The sequence below is a fragment of the Macaca mulatta genome, chromosome 8 (genome assembly GCF_049350105.2).
Source record: "Macaca mulatta isolate MMU2019108-1 chromosome 8, T2T-MMU8v2.0, whole genome shotgun sequence".
Classification (NCBI taxonomy): domain Eukaryota; kingdom Metazoa; phylum Chordata; class Mammalia; order Primates; family Cercopithecidae; genus Macaca; species Macaca mulatta.
Window position 1 is genome coordinate 34,629 of NC_133413.1, and position 6,744 is coordinate 41,372.

The 6,744-nt window shown below is 37.6% G+C and overlaps 1 pseudogene; it reads right to left on the reverse strand.

Moving 5' to 3' along the window:
- Positions 1-602: 602 nt before the first annotated feature.
- Positions 603-1,219, reverse strand: LOC144330589 (large ribosomal subunit protein uL23 pseudogene; annotated as a pseudogene).
- Between the last annotated feature and the right edge of the window lie 5,525 nt (positions 1,220-6,744).

Sequence of the window (6,744 nt, forward strand, 5' to 3'; positions counted from 1 at the left end):
CCCTCCCACGACATGTAGGAATTATAAGAACTACAATTCAAGATGAGATCTGAGTGGGGACACAGCAAAACCATATCTGTGCCCATCTACATTGGGTCAGGGTTATCTCAGTGTCTTCCAGAAATACCCTCACACATATGCCCAGAAATTGTGTTTTACCAGCTGTGTGTCTCTTAATCCAATCAAGTAGATGTCTAAAATTAACCATCAGAATATTTATGCCTGATTCATGCCTGAAATTTCAGGATGAAAGCTATGAAATCTCTATTTGTGTTTGTATGTCTATTAATGTGTGTTATGTATATGTGATATTTTCTTAACTCAGGTTAGGGTTGCAAAATTCATTTATAAAATTCTTTAAAAGTGTTCTATTCTAACTTGGCTTGGAAAAAAATAAGCATTTATAAATAAATATTCACCAAACTCCTAGAAATATAGGAACTGGTCAAATGTTTTTTAAGTTAACACGATTTGGATAAAACTTAGTTAAATAAGGTTAATATAATATTTTTGGTGTAATAAAACAACTATGTCTTCAAAGTTACCACTATCGAATATAAAGCAAACATAAATTCCTATTCTGCTTGAGTTCTACTCAAATAAGCTAATATTATACTTACTAGAAACGTAAAATCTTAAAGCTTTTAAATTTGATTCTAATTAAGTTGTCATTCTTATGAAAAACATTATTTCTTTTTTATGGTGAAAAGATATACATATATTTAGAGTTAGTCAGTTGGACTCGGTTTAGATGATCCCAATTTTGTTGCAACATCCAAAGCATCATAATCAGGAGCGAGTCGAACATATGCCTTCTTCTCTTTATCAGGTCGAATCAGGATGTTGACTGTGGCCACATCCATGTCCCAGAGCTTCTTCACAGCCTGTTTAATCTGGTGCTTGTTGGCTTTAACATCCACAATGAACACAAGTATGTTGTTTTCTTCTATCTTCTTCATGGCCGACTCAGTGGTCAGCGGAAACTTGATGATAGCATAGTGGTCAAGCTTGTTTCTCCTGGGGGTGATCTTCTGAGGATATGTGGGCTGCCTCCGGAGTCGCAGTGTCTTGGGCCACCTCAAGGTGAATGACATGCGGATCTTCTTTTCTGTATGTTGCTGTGGACACCTTTCAACACTGCCTTCTTGGCCTTTAAAGCTTTGGCTTTGGCTTTGGCTTTAGGAGGGGCAGGAACTTCCTTCTTCACTTTCGGTGCCATCTTGTGAAAAGCGAAAAACATTATTTCAAAAATAATTTGTTTACTGTAAATCTGCTTAATAGTAGTTTCCAAAATACTTTTGGTAATTTTTAATCTTAAAGTTAAGCTAAGTAAAAGATTTGCATTAAATATCTAGACCATTTATAAATAAGATACAAAACTAAAACATTAATTACTGAACATAAATAATTAAAGTTTATATAATTTTCGCTTCTTATTTTTACAGAAAGACTAAAGATATTTTGGACCATTAATAAACATGTTTTTGTCTACCACAATGAGAAATTGTACGATGAGGAAACACATCCATGTAGATGTTGGGAGATGGTATACTCATACATTTTCTAACCTACTATGGAATGCTAATATATGACAGTGTATAACTGTTTACTTGTTAGTTTTCTCTGGAAAATAAAAGATTACTAAGTATTAAAATTATAATCAATATGTGTAAATAAAACTACTAGAAGCAATAGAATAACTAGAAACAACTCTATGCAAAGCATGCAAGAAAAGTAGGGCATGATTCACAAGTAAAGTAGGATGTATTTTTTATAAGGAATACCTTACAAAAAATACAAATAAAAAGAGATATCTAACCTTCCCTGTGTTATATTTGTATCAGTAAAATGTTGTTTTCACAAATTATATAAAATTCCTGGAAATTTGTCAATGTCCTCCTTATCCATGCTATGTGCCAGTATAGAGTTATGAGTCATAATTCCAATTATTATTCTAAATGTTGTGCCGGGTGCAGTGGCTTATGCCTGTAATCCCAGCACTTTGGGAGGCCGAGGTGGGTGGATCACAAGGTCAGGATATCAAGACCATCCTGGCTAACATGGTGAAACCCCATCTCTACTAAAAATACAAAAAATTAGCTGGGCGTGGTGGCAGACACCTGTAGTCACAGCTACTCGGGAGGCTGAGGGAGGAGCATGGCGTGAACCTGGGAGGCGGAGCTTGCAGTGTGCTGAGATCACGCCATTGTACTCAAGCCTGGGTGACAGAGCGAGACTCTGTTTCTAAATAAATAAATAAATAAATGTTGTATGCCACAGAAAAAATCAAATATCCTTGTCAACTGTGGTATAATCACAGCCATTTCATACTCTTTGTCATTTAGATATTATTTCCCCCTGATGCTTTCCTGAAAGCTCCTGCGATCAGCTACAGGTCAGAATGTTCATCTCCGATACAGGACTCCCTCTGAGACTCATGGAAAAGAGTATGACAGGTACTCTGGTTAAAGACTTCTGATGATATTGCTTAAATAACTTTAAGACCATACACTTGACTCAGTGAAGATCTCCAGAAGCCTGGTGGAGAAATTGATGGGGTCATGAGACTGCTAACCCAAGATCCAGCAAGACTGGAATTGATTACGTGGCACTGAATGAACTGATGAAAATTGATTATAATTTTATAGCTTTTTAGAGCATTGCTGGTTCTTTAATGTTCTAGTTTCTGAATTTAAGAAATCTCTTTCTCTTAATTTAACTGTAACTTACAACAATTTTGTAGATTATACTTTTGTAAACAGAAATGAAGCGTTTACATTTTTTTCCCTGCCTAATCTCTCCAGAATTTTGAAATTCTTACTGAATACTCTTTTTTTCATGATGATATAGTTATTAGCAAAAGTCCAGTAAGAATCTGTTCACCTTATAACAGGACATAATTGGAAAATTTGGTTATATTATCAAGATTTTTACTGGAACATCATATTTTAGAAGTGTACCTAAGATCAGTTATGACCAGCAATTTTAAGGAAGTAAGGTTGACTATTATGGAGACAATGCTTACAAAGCACTGTGAGAAATGGGAAAGTTCTTCTTCAAAGATTGTAAAAAGTCACAATTTCTTACTATAAGATTGCTATCCACTATTTGTGTGTGTGTGTGTGTGTGTGTGTGTGTGTGTGTGTGTGTGTGTGTTCCAAATCAGTTGTCCTAGCTTGCTCTGGCATGCCTGGACAGAACTAGACAAGCCCCAGCCCATAGTGTATGCCATTCCTTATTTGGAGATGCTTCCTTAACTATCCCTGGCAACTTCCTTTTCTTTCTTTGTTCTATTCCCCTTACCTAATTAAGAAAGTTTTAAACTAATAGCCAATTGGGTAAAGTGTAAAATGTGAGGTCCTATTCCAGCCAATGGTAACTGGACACAGCAGTAGGGTAGACACATCAGGTTATAAGTAACTCTGTCTCCTTTGTTCGGTGTGCTCTTGTGGCTGGACAGCTATTGAGTAGCACCCTTTCTGCAGAAAGTAAAGCTCGCCTTGCTAAGAGATTATTTGTTCCCATGTTAATTCTTTTTTTTTTTTTTTAGAACACCAAAAACTTCGTTCCCAACAGCACTCTGAGAAAAGTCAGCCTGATACTTACATTACAGGGTTCACAGCCTTACAGGTTAGTAAAGAAGGTCATTTCCTGGTAGGCCCAGGAATTTAGGGATATTTGGGGGGACTCAAGAAGAGAGGAATTCACACAAAGCTATAAGGACTGCAGCTGAAATTTGATAGTATGTTCTTAGCTTGGTTTTTAGCCTGAATGAGGCCTTTAAAAGTCAAATCTGAGATTCTGTATGAAAACTTCCAGCAAAGAAACTTGAAAGCACCTATGTGGTCGTTTCCTGTTCTTGCTGCACTTACGTAAATAATCAAGCAAAATCTAACAAAACTATACTTAGATTTAAAACAAGAATAGTCTTACTTTGATTATGGTCAAAAATGATGGTTACTACAGAGAATAATTTTATGTTTCAATGGAAAACTATAACTTGGCCGGGCATGGTGGCACATGCCTATAATTCCAGCACTTTGGGAGGCCAGGAGTTCTAGATCAGCCTAGGCAACATGTTGGAAACCCCGTCTCTACCAAAAATATAAAAATTAGATGGGCACGATGATATGTGCCTGTAGTCCCAGCTAATCAGGAGGCTGAGGAGGGAGGATCACTTGCACCAAGGAGGTAGAGGTTACAGTGAGCCGAGATTGTTGCACCTTTGCACTCCAGCCTGGGTGACAGAGCCAGACCCCGTCTTGAAAAAAAATTTTTTTTTAAGGAAAGCTATAGTTATTGTGGGTTATCAGATTCTAGTCTTGTTTCTTGTTTTTGGGCTATTTTTACCTCTTTGTAAACTGGATCCTGCCATCTGATGAATTTTGTCCCACAATGATACTTGTGGAATAAGAAGCCAAGTATTGTCTCTCCTACTAATGTATCTATTGTCAGTTAATTTGAAGGTCTCCAACCCTGAAACAAAGTTAGAAGAGGTAGGTTTTGCTCCCCAAAATGCATAACAAAACTGTGGTACATTCATGCAATGGAATACTATTTAGCCATAGAAAGGAACAAGCTATCAACTCACACAAAGACATGAGTGAATCTTGTATGCACATTGCTAAGTGGAAGAAGACAGTCTGAGGAGAATACACACAGTGTGACCTCATTTAATGAGACACTGCAGAAAGCAAACTACACAGATGGGAAACCATTGGCTCCATGGGGTGGGGGTTTCAAGCATTTCATATGATACTTTAGTAGTGGGATACCTACCACAATGCACTGGTCAAAATATGCAGAATTTTACAACCAAATGGGTAAATCAAACTCTATTCAAATTAAATAAAATTACTCAGGATGTGGAGTATCCCAGGACAGAATACATCATGTGAAAAATAATTTAACTATGCTACAAATTACTGTGGTTTGGATGTGGTTTGTCCCTGCAAAAACTCGTGTTGAAATTTGACCCCCAATGTGGCAGTGTGGGGCAGTGGGGCCTAGTGGAAGGTGTTTGGGTCATGGGGACGGATCCCTCATGAATAGATTAATGTTCTCCATGGGGATGAGTGAGTTCTGCTCTCACAGGAATGGATTAATTCCTGCAGGAGTAGGTAGTTAACAAGAGTCTGGGTTCCTTGGCTTCCCTCTTGCTTTCGTTCTTGCTATGTGATCTCTGGTGCACCCCTTGCTCCCCTTCCACTTTCCACCATGAGGTGAAAAAGACTGAGACTCCACCAGATGCAACTGCCCAATCTCAGACATTCCAGCCACCAGTATTGTGAGCCAAAAGGACCTTTTTTATTTATAAATTACCCAGCCTCAGGTATTCTGTTACAGAAGCACAAAACAGACTAAGACACAAATGTAGGAAAAAACTCACTGAAGGTGTAGGGAAAATGGTGTTGACCTGTCACTTTGAAAATTAATAGAATCCGTATGCTGAAGGCAAACAAACTATACTTCATCACTGGATTCTATTTTATAAAATTCTTTCCAACAGAAGCAATTGTGAACAATTGTAAAACCACAGTATCTGTATCTGGAATAAAACAATGACTTACATAAGTCGCAGATGGTAGTAACCAGGTTTCTCACTGTTGAAGTGGGAGGTTACAAATTAGCACGGGGAGAAGGCTAGAATGATTCATGTGCTATTAGATCAGAGGTGGAGACATGAACGTAAACTTATGTTTAGTTTAATATAGATACACACAGTTCTACATAGAAAACTTTATAATTAGGTGTGTATAGGTAGGTTACACACACACATATACTTCCTAGCATTGCTAATGAGGAACAAGTGCTCATTCAACAATGTGCTCATTCGGCAGCCAGATGTAAGTTTTCCTACCATTCTGAAAGGAATGAGGCTCTTTGAAGAAATGTCTGATACTAGAACTGGGACAGTAAATATAGGAGTCGGGATAATCTTGAAGTATCAGAAAGTAAGTACTAAAAAAAATTAAAATATATCAAAGAAAAATAATAGCCAATAAAAACAGCTACTGATGGCCAACACAGGAATGAATTGTAGTGTTGAATAATAATTAAAGCTGAAAGTAATTATCTAGGTGTCTGTATTTGTATACACAGGTGAATAAGAAAACAGAGTTGCATAGAAATCTCCTTTGCAAAAGAATTCCAAGTAATTGATGTAGACACTCAGCCATCAATAATGTGGAGCCAACTCCTCACTCCGTAAGTGTGGGCTCTGCACAGTGACTTGCTCCAAAAGAACACATGCAGTATGGGCAAGGAGGAAAAATAACTTCACAGTGGAGAAACCTGACAAACAGTAGCTCTTCCAAATGATTCAAGTGAACATAAAAGGTGACAGTTCACCTTGAGAACATGCAGTGACAATGGGGGACATTCTACAAAATTCCTGACCAATCCTCCTCAGTACTATCAAGGTCATCACGACATGGAAAGCCTGACACACTGTCACAGCCAGGATGAGCCCACAGGGACGTGATGACCACATGTCATGCGTGATCCTGGATGGGATCCTGGGTCAGAGTAAGACAGAACCAAGGGCATCCAAATGAAATATAAACTTTAGTTAATAATAGTCTATCAGTATTGGTTCATTAACTATGACAAATTATGTAAGATATTAATAAGCCATGTGAGACACACTGATAGAAGATGTTAATAAGAGATGAAACTAGGTTGCAGCTACATGGGAAATCTCTGCATTTTTTGGGGGGCAATTTCTGAGTAAGTAAAAAAAAA